Here is a 13,412-nt window from a genome sequence, read left to right on the forward strand (position 1 = left end):
TATATACTAACAATAGGTAGACAAAATAATGGACATCAAGCAATTGCAATGGCCATTCACTACACACCAATATCACACATCTGACCAAAAAAATCCCTTCAAGAACAATATGATCACCTGATGCACCTATACTTTTTATAAAACCATTAATCTGTGACAATGTCACCCGAAGTTACAGTAAATAAGTTATCGCAGTAGTTTTATGGGTCACAGTAATGTATCTGTTAGAAATCTCTTGTACTCAGAAAGGCATATATGTTTGCTGTAAATGGATCTTCAATCTCTGTGAATCATTTCATTCTTTTTTTTACGCACTATAAAATTGCCATTTTTATGGCCAGGCTTGATGTACGATATGGCCAAAGAACTGTGTGAGCTAATTAAAGAATAAAGGGCTGTGTCTTTTGCTCTATATTTCTGTTTGTGACATTAGCATCTTAGGACCACTGCTTTGTACCATGCAAAGATTTAACTTTAAGCAAATCATACAAGTTGTGGCAGGCGTACTCTCATACTGTGCAGGAGCATGTGATTTGGTTCAAAATCCAGAGGCTTTATATCACCAAGGCAAGCATCTGCACTCCTAGGACGTCTTTACATTTCTTTGAAAGCATCAATAACATCCTAGACTGCAAAGCAGAGTAGTTTCTGTAAATGGTAATCCTACCAAGAAAATGAACATGGAAAAGTAGGGCAGGAAAGGATCACTTAAATTCTGTCTGCTGCTATCACAGATGGCCATGCTGTCTCATCCCAGTCAGACCTGCATCAACCTTTACCTTAAATCTCCTTAATGTTTGCTTTTTGTTGTTGGTTTTTTTTTTTATTATTTTTGCTTTTTCTTCACCCACTGGAAGGCTCTTCCAGGCAATCACTCCTCAAATAGCTAGAAAGCACCCTCAGCTTCCCAGACAAAATTTATTCGTGCCAATTAATGCTCATTTGTTCTCGTGCCAACATTGTTCTTTAGCTTAAATTGCTCTTCTGGCTCCCTGATGCTTACCCCGATGTATTTATAGAGCTCAATCACATCTCTCTTGGCCTCCACTTTGCTAAGCTAAGTAAGACAAACACTCTTAGTTCATTCTCAAGAGACAAACTTATCTTTTCTTTTATCATCCTGCACCTATGCCTTGCTGGGTTTATATTTTTGCACAGAGCTAGCAAGAACTGTTCCCTGAACTTGGGGAGAATCAGGGTCTCCCCTAGTTGTCTTATGTGGAAAATTATACTTTTCTCTCCTGGGAGGAAGGAATCGGGGTAACCAAAGTGGCCTATTTTGCATCACCCTTCAGAAGTGAATGCATGCACCTGAACACCTCACTCTGAACTTTACACTAGCCTTGTATTTCCCAGTCAGTAGCTTTCATCTCATACCAGAAATGAAGAAAAATCATATAGCCAGGGAGCACCTTCAATTCTGATATTTCCCCTTTGAATCCTGGCTGCTGTGCATTAAATAAGGTAGTTTCTTCCTCTGTAACTATGTGATGGGTGTTCCCATGAGCACTTTACTTTTCATCAAGAAAATATTATTTAGACAGCCAAAAGGAAGGCAATTGTGGCCTTGGATGATCATGGGAAGGAGAAAAGCATGCTGCCTTACATTTATATTTTAGAAAGCATGAAATTCTTTTTAGCTTGCTCATCATTACCTAGTATGAGCTAAGACATTTGCAGAATATGTTCTCTCCAGAACAATTTTAAAAGATTAAATATTCTAATTTCTCTGAAGTATAGAACAATTTTTTTCTCCATATTAGTCTCAGAGAAAAAAATAGCATGAAAGTGTCAAGAACTGTAACTCGTTGCTGTTTTTCCACATAACTTAATCATGTGCCTTAATTTCAAAGCCCACATCCAATAATGCAAGTTCACTTTTAATGGCATCTTTAATAAATCATCCCCATTTTGTCTTCACAAATATGCCATACTACTATCATTCCTCTCACATACCAGGCTTATCACCTCCTTGCCCTTTACAGCCTTCCCTATGTCCTCTGTTAGCTCTAATAAAAGTTAATCCATAAGAAAAGGCTCAAAAGACCAAGCTGACCAAGCTCAATTAGTTCTTTGATTAACTTCATAATTGAGCAATAAGCCACAGAGCCAGACCTTCCTCAGCCGAAAGGGTTGGCACTCGCAGTGGCAGGGTAAAGCCTGCTCAAAGTGCATTTCAGCACAATTCTGTTTATATCACAGTCTTTTATAAGTTAAAGCATTTGTTCTTATTACCTGTCTTTATGCATTTTTCTTTCATCTCACCCTGTCTGTAAGCCAACTGGAGGGGCATTCTCATAGCCTCTCTGTATCTAATCACATGTGGACTTCAGTAAATGAGGATGCCAGCCCTGGCTACTTGACACAAGCTGCCTAAGACCTGAAAATATAATTTAGCATGAATGCAGACCATTTGGGAAAGAAACTTGCAGTTCCTTTTCACATACTTCAGCATAGCAGAAAGACGGCTTTGTATGCGAATGAATGTATACAATGGTTAGGGGTGTATATCTTGGTTAACACCAGGTAAATAGGTGTGAAACCCCCAAATAAGACTACAGTTTGTTTCTCTTGCTGTGCTCTGAATTGGATATGTATGCCAACTGTAGCCCGCAAGATGCAGATCTTTTAAGCAGGGCGTATTTGCCTGGGCATATGTGCTATTGCTGTGACGTGTTTTCTGCCCCAGCAATACTTTGGGTTTGGTTCTTTGGATTGTACACTGAGCCTGTCAGCTTCTGCCCACATAGACACCCCTGCTGAGTCACAGCACTGAGGCATATGCAATCGCTTTGTCATGGTGTCCCTCCTCTGTCATCCTGTCTGGATGCCTTAGAAGACAAGATGCCATGTCAGCGGGGCCCTTCATGTGATGCAGCCTGGCCATAGCCTTGTGCTCTGCTCTGGACCAGGCTGCCCCCAAACCTTCCATGTGCTCATGAGCCTTTCCCTGACATCATCACATTTCTATTTGTAATGTTTAGTAGGGATGTAGTCTGGGTGAAACAGGGGCTTTTATTAGGAACACCACAAGGTGGACAGCCAGAACCAGACATTAATTTTTAAACCTGCTTTTTTGTGTTAAGAAAGTCCCCCTGGAGTGTACTACAGAAATGTCATCTTCCTGAGGCAGCTGTGTCCAGAAATGTTGTATTAAAGAGAGTGGGAAACACAAGGATTTGGGAATGGAGGCAGTAGAGGAGAAAACAAGAGGACCCAGGAAGGGTGCCTGTGATGCACGAGTATTTGGGAGCAAAATCCAGATGTCTGTCCATGCAGGGGGAAATCTGTCTGTCCTTCTTGGTATAGTGTGCAGTAGGTGGGGTTTCCCGTGTGTGTTGCTGTACTGAGATATCCAGATGTACAAGACACTATAGGTGTCTGGAGGAGAAGAGACAGAGGAATATGTTTTTTAAGGACTCTGCAAACAACTCAGGTTTTCAGAAGTTTCCTCCTGCAATTGAATATTCGAAAGGTGCTTTCACAATAAATGTATACCCATCTGTGATTTTCACTGGCAGCTTGTTTTAACTTTATGATGCTGGAGACAGACCTCTAATCTCAGCGGGTGCATTCTCACTGGAGAAATTGCCCTATAAAAGGTAATGGGTAATTAATATAATCAAAAAGTCTTCAATAATGGTTGGGGATATCAGAATTTGGTTCATATTTCCTTTTAGGACCATGGAAATAAAGTTTTATCCTTTCTGGCAAAAGGCTAATCTTTCTGTTCTGAGTACTTTTATCTCAAAGTGTACGCGCAACAGCAAATGATACACTTCCACAGTTTTGTACCATTCTTACTGGAATTTGATTTCTTCCTTTACTAGTTAAGGAAGGAAGATCCAAAACATCCTCAAAGTCTAACGAGATGCTAATGTGCTAGAAAGAGCCTTTGAATGAGCTTGTTTTAGTCAAAATATTGCAAGTGTGTTAATTCTGAGACCTTCAATGACACTAAAAACACTCATTGACAAATGCCTCATTTTCTCTTAATAACACTTGCTTTAATGTTGCTGTAAATGACATCAACTTTGCCGTAATGATATAGCGTTAGCAGTTAAGATCTGCCTTCAATGGTTATTTGTGTTTTAAATTTCACATTTTCATTTGATCCCATATGCTTTTGACAACCCTGGATTGATTTAAACCCAGGTGATTACAGAACATTGAATTAAAGCAGAATCCCTGGTACATTAAAAAGGCAAGGGAGCAGCTAGATTCTAGGCAACACCTGAGATAATGTCTCTTTTCTAATTGAGTGAGTCAGGCAGTTTGCAGTGCCAGCAAGTATGGTTAAATCAAATTGACTTTTAGTGTTAGACCAATGGTGCTAATAGGCTGGGTTCACTGTCTATGAACGGATATGGAAAGACAAATACATTAAAAGCAAAGGTCATTCTTATCTTTTGCTTTTGGCAGCACAGACTTAACTGTACGAAGTTCATTTCCCCTCCAAGAAATTATAGTCCCTCCAGTTTATCTCAAATGAGTTTGGTAATGAAAATCTAGAAGGATTTTTTTCTTTCCACATCATCCTCCATAACTCAAGACTTATCGCCCTCATACCTTGTTGGATTTGTTGCCTTCCCTCATGCTCAGAGGGGAGTAGGGATTGTTCTCCTTTTTATTTTTGCTTACAGCATCTAGCACAACAATGTTTCGATCTTTGCTTCAGGTGCTAATGTAGCAACTAATAAGCAAAACTAGTCCAAGCATGGGAAACGGAAAGAGGCTGTGAGCCGTCTGGGGGAACAGAGCATGTGCTAGGAAATATGGATCATGGCTTCCTTCAGCACCCAACAGAAAGAGAAGCAGGCACCCTGGTGAACTTGCAACACTATTCCCCTGCTGAGTTCGTGAACTTCTTGCCAATGCCAGAAGAATGGCCTTTTCACATAGCTGAATATTGTGGGCAGGGAAAGAGTTTTAATACTGCTTTCAGTGTTAAACATCAGGGACTGAGGGCTGCCAAAGTCCTGGCCCATGGATCTGTGTGGGGCTTGCAGTCTACTTGCGGTTCAGTACATTCCTGAATCTCGGCTCAGGATAGCGACCAGAGAGCTCTGAATATTTGTGTAATGCAGATTAATAACAATGCTGGTAGCAGTTAGTCAGGGCACAGAATAACTACCTTCAGCACAGTGGTAGCAATGACAGCACAGTAAAAATGCTGCACGTTTACAGCTGAAGGTTTGTGTCTGATGATGAGGCAGGATGAAAGGAGCTGCACTGCAGGAAAGACTTCAGCAAAAGACAGCAACATCTTTTTATTCTAAGAAGTAAGAAAAAGATTTTGTCAGTAAATAGTAGGGTCCTCTACCTGTTGATCATGTCTGAGAGTCCTGCCAGCATTTCAGCAATGTCTGATTTGTGGTGTTACGTATCTAGGGCTTCCTGGCCCATAGCAGGCCCCTGAGAGCCATCTGGATGGTACCATCCCCCACACCAAGTCACGTGTGCAGGAGGGGAAATCCTCCCTAGAGCCTGATTTGGCCAGGGGGTCCGTATGGGTTGTGCTTCAAATCCTGCCAGCACCCACAGGGCGGGACAGGAGAGAGAACTCTTACTGCTGGGTTGGAGACATCTGATATGCTGAATGTGATGGCCGTGATTCACAGTGCATCCCCTCGCACCCTAAACTGCTGACGTAACAAGGTGCTTCTTCCCAGTCTTGAACCTTATGGTTTGCCTTACTGGAGGGAGCAACTTCTGCATGCTCGGGTTCAACGAGCTGGGAGCTGACAGTGCTCGGTGCATTGCTGTTGCTGCTGCAGCCAGGAGAGGCTGTGTCGTGTTGCCCATCGCTGTGTCTTTGGAGAGTGTGGAAATATGAGGACTGGGGAGAACAGATGCAAGAGGCCCAATGCCTGAGAGCAGGTAGGGCCAGAGGCTCATGCACTTTGTAACTTCAGTTACCAGCACATTCCTTGGAGATGACCAAAGCCATTCTGTGGAACAATTTTTGTTGGAAACTGCTCTTTTGTTGATATCTGAAAATTCTGTAAAATTTATCCAATAGACGCATTCAGACAGAGCACTTTTTTTTTTTAATAGTTTCATTTTACCCATCACTAGTACTGCCTATTTGGATTAGTTTGGATGATATGTTATTTTTAAATGCAACTGTCATACTCTGCAATGTCAACTGCAGCGATTCTACCATGTTGCTAGGAAATATTTTGACACTATGAAAACTAAACTTTTTACTCAAACATTTTTGACATCCACAAAGGTAAAATTTTGTGTGCTGATTTTGGCTGGGGTAGAGTTAACTTTCTTCACAGTATCTTGTATGGGGTTATGTTCTGGATTTGTGCTGAAAACTGTTGACAATACAGGGATGATTTAGTTACTGGTGAGCAGTGCTTACACAGAGCCAAGGCCGCCTTCTCTGCCCCTCACCCCACCCCACCAGTGAGCAGGCTGGGGGTGCACAAGGAGCTGGGAGGGGGCACAGCCGGGACAGTTGACCCAACTGACCAAAGGGACATCCCACACCATATGGCGTCATGCTCAGCATATACAGCTGGGGGAAGAAGGAAGAAGAGGGGACATTCAGAGTTATGGCGTTTGTCTTCCCAAGTAACCGTTACGCGTGATGGAGCCCTGCTTTCCTGGAGATGGCTGAGCACCTGCCTGCCCATGGGAAGGAGTGAATGAATTCCTTGTTTTGCTTTGCTTGTGAGCACAGCTTTTGCTTTACCTGTTAAACTGTCTTTATCTCAACCCATGAGTTTTCTCACTTTTACCCTTCTGATTCTCTCCCCCGTCCCACCAGGGGGGAGTGGATGAGCGGCTGTGTGGGGCTTAGCTGCCAGGTGGGGTTAAACCACAATATTTTGGTATGGTCGTTTCATGGTTTTACTGTATACCAGGTTCGAAATTCTCTTGCACAATACATTTTGATTATGCAACAATTTTTCTCACTTGATTTAGGGAAGGCAGAACAACAAGCGAAGTGAATACCAAAAATCTGGAGCTTCTTGCAAGTTGAAAATTCCATGTTTTGTTTCTTTCTAATACCAAGAAAGGAAAGGTTAATCTGAAAGTACACAGAAATTCACATTTACAAAATTCTGATTCCACAAGGCCATGAAATCATTAATTTGTTTATTTCTCCCAGAAGAATATAAATCACTGTTGCGTCCCCCAAATGTTTGTGAGTTTATCAAAAGGAGCATTTATTCAGCATTCATTCCACTCTGTCATTAAATCCTCTGGATTATATGGCTGTTGTTGTCTTTTAAATTCCTGGTAAATATGTTGCTGACAACCAGCTGTTCTTTTCAATGCATCATAACCAAGCGTCCTAGAGTAGATCATTAGTCTGCCTGCATCCATCTATTTTATTTATGTCACTCAGGGAGATTACAATGGCCATCTGCAACTATAGGCAGCTTTTGTTTTGGAGGAATGCACTATGGCACTGTCGAGGGCGGGGGAACGTGGGGCTTCAAGGCTATTAGCTCACTTGGGGTGCTGAGGCTTGCTATAACACTCATCAGGGGATGCTTTGGTGTCTCTGGTAACTTTGGCCCTTCTTGCCCTGAGGTCGCTTTGGAGTCAGGCAGACTGGTGACATTACGAGAAGCCTCTTGGGGCTGAAGCGCCAAGCAAGGTATGGGGAAAAGTGTGACCCATTGCACCACCGGGTTATCTCTGGGAGCCAGGGGGTCTCAGAGACCCTCTGCTCTGTCAGACCCTCTGCTTCCTCCCAGAGAGTGAGCTCATGCTAGTGGCAAACTCCAGCACTTAAACTGGAGCTGAGGAGAGAGGCAGTCTGTTTCTCATCCGCTTCTCTCCCACATACATCCCATGGATGGAACAACCTGGACACTGGCCCCATATCTACACTCCCATTTCAAGTATAAGGGTAGCCCATTTTCAGAGCAAAAGTCTGGGTGTACAATAAGTCTCGTTTATGGTACACCCTTTTTCCCCTGATATTCTTACCCCAAGTTACGTTTGTTAAAGAAAAGGTTAGAGCTTTCCAGCTACATTTGCTTCCCCCTTGGCAGCATGCTGAATCTTCCCGCTGCTGCTTTTGACTTTTCAGTGGTTTGAAGCATCAGGTTTGGTTCACTCTCAGTTCAAGCTATGTCAGACTTCCATGTACAGAGCAGTCAGAGGATGCTTCTGCTGGGAAAATCAAACACTGCTTTCCAGTTTGCAGCATTCAGCCCAGCTGGTTCTTGCTCTGAAAAGATGGGAATGCTGTCCCTTGCACTTATAATTTACAGTAACTAGCAATGAAGTTTGGTTTGAGGGTAAGAAGCACTGTAAGCAACTCATTCCTAAAAAGGAGATTTGGACAGGGGGGTCCCCAGTGGGAAGTAGTACATTTTGATTCCTGGTGTAAACATAAATATTCAACACTTTCCATTAATCAAAAATGGAAGGAAAAAAAAACACCAGTGATTTTGGATTAATTGAACTTTTTCTCTCCTAGCTTATGCTGAAATGCTTAGTATTTCAGCTATGTGTGAAATGCGAGCAAGCTGATAGATTACTTGTATTAATTAGAAAAAGGAAAAAAAAAAACTAAACCAAAAAAAAAAATCCTAGATGAGGCACTTTACTTTCAAAGAACAGATGGCTTTCATTTCTTGGGGCTCTAGAATGTTTTTCTGCAACATAAAGGCATATAGTATATCCTTTGGGGATGAAGGAGAGAAAACGTTGCAGGAAAATTCCTTAGAAGCTCTAGAAGTAATAGAAATGCCAGGCATGGCTTTTGGTGCCACTAACCTTCAACTGGCAAGTCCTACAGGGTTTGCCTGAGATCAAGACATCAGGACCCCTACTTGCCCTGAGTTTTCCATCGTTCTCCTCATCAGGACAGCATCAGGAGAAGGCCCGTCTGCAGACATTTGTTGTGACAGAGGACATTTTTTATGTTTTCTCTACCAGCCTGCCCTTTTGACCATCCTTCAGCCTGCCTCTTAATGTGACCATTTTATCGACAATTGCAGTTAAAATGGCTGTCATTTTAGCCAGTCCTGTCTGCTGCTGCTTGAAATTTTATGTGTCATGACCTTGCTTGTGCCCTTAATTGCTGCTGGAGATGCTCATCTCCTTGCACTGTAACCAATGAATCAATTTTATTTTCTCTGCTGAAGGGGGGGAACAAAGTTTCTCCCCCCACTCTGTATCTCCAAAAAGAAAACTCCTGCAGTTTTTCTCTCTTTGTAACTGCCTATTGATTGTATGTGTCAACCATATATTTGTGGGCACTGAAGGATTTGATTTTCATTCTGTTTGCTCAATGATATCTGAAAAGTGACTGCTCGAAGGGCTGTTGAGAACTGGGGATCTTGTCAACATGTTTTATAATGTGTTATTCACATATAATTACAACACAACAATGTGATTACACAACGTATTTCCTTTTCTTGCTTAGATATTCCTTTTGAATGATATATTCGTCTGCAGTGCCAAGGCCTCAGAACTGCAGTAGGCAAGATTGCCCCATATTGCCTGTTGCACGTTCCCAGATTTAGTGCTCTTATATAAACCGTTTGCCAGTAAATAAAAGTAGTCATTTTTCTAAGTGTTTGATGTCAATGGCTGCTGTGCTTACTTCTGTTTGTCTGGGCAGTCCTCTACCACTGAGAGTGAGTCAGATGTGAGCCTTAACAAAGCACAGGCTGGGAAGGACCACAAAAGTTGCCTAAGGGATGAGAAGCAAACATCAGCAGCTTGCTCAAGGATGAAAAACTGTTTAGCAGGCTGCTCATTTAGATGGCTAAGCCCATCTTGCATCTGGTTTCAGCATCCTGACCTTGCAGGAGCAGCACACCTCCTAGCAGGCAGCTGTGTGGCTTGTGACACTTCAGCTCTTGAGCAGTCCAAAGAGGACTTGTGCGCTGAAACTGCTGGCCAGGGCCATGGCCCCTGAACAAAGGGACTCTGAGGGAGAAGCAGTGGCTGTGGTGGGCTTTGGTCCAGTGCGGGCTCAGGGCCAACAGCACTGGAGCAGGGCAGCCTGTGGAGACCGTTATCTCCCATCTGTGAATGATTTCTGAATGATTCTGTGAAGCTCTCGTGCTTTGACATGCTCAGAATCTTGTGTCTCCCCTAAGGATTTGGTATTGCAGTTCGTAAGGGCAGGAAAATCTACCACCACACCTCTGGTAGGAAAAGCACTTAATTTCCCTGAGAAAAAATGAAGACAAGTAACTACATATAATAACAGGGCATGTAGTGATCCCCTGTGTAACTTGCATTATTCTGTGCAAGACTGTCATGCTTAGAGTGTGTGAGCGAGAATTATTCTGAAATTGGTATTTCCCAACCAAGTTCAAAAATGTTTGAGGTATAGTTTCCAGCAATATTTTCATGTGATCAGAATAGATTACCTGTTTATTTAAGTTCAGATCCATAATCAAGATCAGCAGTGCCTTTATTAGATTGCCGTAAATCTTTATTGCACTGTCCTCTCCTGGGATATGTGCCCAAGGCACTGAGCCCCTGAGTAGGCACCAGCTTTCAGATTACTACGGCCCTGTTCACTTTGTCCCTGTATCCATATAAGCACAATATCCATCATCCTTTCACCTGTCGAGGCCCTTTGAATAAGAAAACATATCAAACATGTACGTGGGAGTGTTGTAGCTTCTATTGTTACAGATTTATGGTTTAATAGTAAGACACTGGTGCAAACCTGGAGGAATTACACCCGTATTTTTGCAGAGAGAAGTCCCTGAATGGCTTTAGCCCTGCAGAGGTTAGGAGCAAAGGAAGCAAGGAGAGTCATTTTGAAGTTAAGGCTCATGAAGTTAATACTCATGAAGAGTATTGCAATTCACTGCTTCTAGATTCAGCTCTGTGCTCTGCAACTGGATTAAGGTGGGGATGTTTGGTAAGCCTCTGAATATGGCATCGTGCTTCACGTGGCTATTGGAAGGATATCTAAAAATGGCAACAGGGGCTGGAATTGGTTAACGGTGTGACATCACTGGTATAACAAAGCTCTAATAGGTAAATAATTAAGAGTTAGAATGAAAGGCGCACAAGTCCAAATGCAGAGAACCTTCTGCAAAGCGATGATGTAAACCAGAGGGTAGAAGAATACAGCATTTATATATGTGACAAATATTCCCTATTGGTTTAAGAATAGGCACTTTGTTTTCCATTAGATACAATATCGGAGATGTGTCATCTTTAATCCATTTCTGTAAAGCTCAGTTGTCAAAAAGAGTGAAATTTCTTTCCAAAAAGACATAGCTGCTAATCCCTAAAAGCCCACTGTGACCACATTCTGGTCCTTTCAGCTCTCTAATCAATGTTTCCTTTTGCAAGTATGCCCTTGAATCTGTGAAATGGCCCCATATTATTAATAGAAAAGACAAAAAGTACTTTTTTTTTACTATTCTTGTCTTGAGGAGAGGGACATCTTTTTAAATGTTTGTTTTGTAACTTAGTGTCACAGTGTTTTACTGGTCAACTGAAAACTCTTCAACTATTCACTATGAATAAGAGGAAAAGAATGTTTCATGTCATCTGTTTTCTTTGGAGCCTGACCTGTGGTGCTTTAAAAGAGCCCCCAGATAGTGAAACCTGTAATTTTAAAACAAAAGCCTTCCTGTTGAGTATGGTTGGGATCACTGGTAGAGCTATATTACTTTTTCACAGGAATAATCCTGTGTATTAGGAGAAAGCTGGCTAACAATCAGATTTCTTTGACAAAAGATGTGAAGTTTGCTTTTTAAAATAAGGAATTCATTAGTATTATTGGATACTTTTATCATATTTCTTTTAACTATAAATGATTTCCTCTTACTCGGTTCCTCAGTCTTCAAAGGCTTTAGAAGTTAGATAAAAGCAGATACACATTAGAAGCCTGAGTATTGTGGAGGTGTTAATATGTGGTAGATTTTTTTAATCTAAGCACACATATTTCAGGACCCATTAACTTGTCTTTTCCTTTGGTAAAGAGGTTTTAGACTGACTGTTACATTGCAAGGAAATTCATTGTGGATTATTTCAGTCACACAGTGACTGACACTCCTCACCTGGACAACGGCTCGTCCAGTCAGACAAGATGGACAAGGAAATGTTTTCTCAGCTGTCCTCACAGGGCAGAGCCAGGTGAGGGTCAGTCTCTTGTATGCTAGATAAATAAATAACCAAACGCCAGGACCATCATAAAGGCCCGGGACAGCTCAGCTCTTGGTTCTGACACCTGCAGAAACAGTTGTACGTTTGAGTCACATACGGCTGAAGATATGCAGAGACCATTAAAATAAACATTCTTCCGCAATGCTAACGTGTGTGATATGAAAATTGCCTTTAAGCGTAGCTATACAGCAGCCTTTATACAGTCACTTATGATAAACCAGGCTTTTCATAATAAAATATTATTCATGTAAATACTAATCTGTGTGCAGTGACAGCACGACACTTCATTTACGTTTATCTGTGGAACACTGGAACAGTCATACAGTGCATTTCTCTAAAAGTTTTCATGAATGTAAATGACAGGGAATATCACTTGAAGACGAAACTTGTGCCTAGGAAAATACAGAAAAGGGAAGCCAATAAAGCATTATGTGGAAAATATTACCTTGCTGGAAAACTTTTTATGGTTTGAATTAATTTTTAGTTCAGTAGCACCTGATAAACTATAAATAGATAAATAGTCTCTTGCTTTCCTACAGCTTTCTTCCTCTTATAATATGCTAGAGAAGTCTTTACGTTCAGTGATTTTTATTTTATTATATTTAGCTATCACTGCAGGCTCTCTTTCAGAGAACTACTTTGATATCAGGCTGTTTTATCTCAGTTCCTAGTGTGATAAAAGCCAATTTAGAGTAACTTTCTTTATACAAAACAATGGAAAGTACAAGATATTCTGATGATAATTGCATCTTTTACAAAGGATGGCCATCTGCCTTTATTCACTTCTGCTTTCAGTGTCCTTTCAAGCTCTACTTTCCCTATGGAAACATGAAACGACTGAGATCATTTTCACTCCTGTCAGCTGCGAAGATGTAGTAACTGTCTTATAAGACAAGCATATGTCTGGGTCTTAAGGGCTTTTTCAAACTGGGGATCCAAATATAGGCTGCCAAACTGTGTACAGGAGCATCTGCCATTTCGGTTCCCCATCACAACGCCTCCCTGCACTACCAGGAAGCCTGAGCTGGTGCCTGCTCTTTTCCAGGTTGGCATTTCATGGCAAGAGCAGGCCACAAAAATTGAGCTGCATATCTGAAGGCTCCAGAATTTGAAAGTCTTGGGAATACTTTGGGAAAGATGAGACTCACTCATCTGGAGGATCACAGCAGAAACCCAGCTGCAAGCTGCAGGGTGAACACAGAGGGACCTGGATGTTGAGCAGTCTCTCCAGGTGGACCAGAAAGCAATTATTTTGAGATATACTTTGAGCCTGCAGGCCAAGCAATGCT

The 13,412-nt window shown here is 41.8% G+C and overlaps 1 long non-coding RNA gene across 1 annotated transcript in view; it reads left to right on the top strand.

The window, feature by feature from the left end:
• Window positions 1-13,412, top strand: part of LOC142056187 (uncharacterized) — a 140,676-nt gene that overhangs the window by 39,401 nt on the left and 87,863 nt on the right. The gene's annotated exons all lie outside the window — the stretch shown is intronic.

The sequence above is a fragment of the Phalacrocorax aristotelis genome, chromosome 4 (genome assembly GCF_949628215.1).
Source record: "Phalacrocorax aristotelis chromosome 4, bGulAri2.1, whole genome shotgun sequence".
Lineage (NCBI taxonomy): Eukaryota > Metazoa > Chordata > Aves > Suliformes > Phalacrocoracidae > Phalacrocorax > Phalacrocorax aristotelis.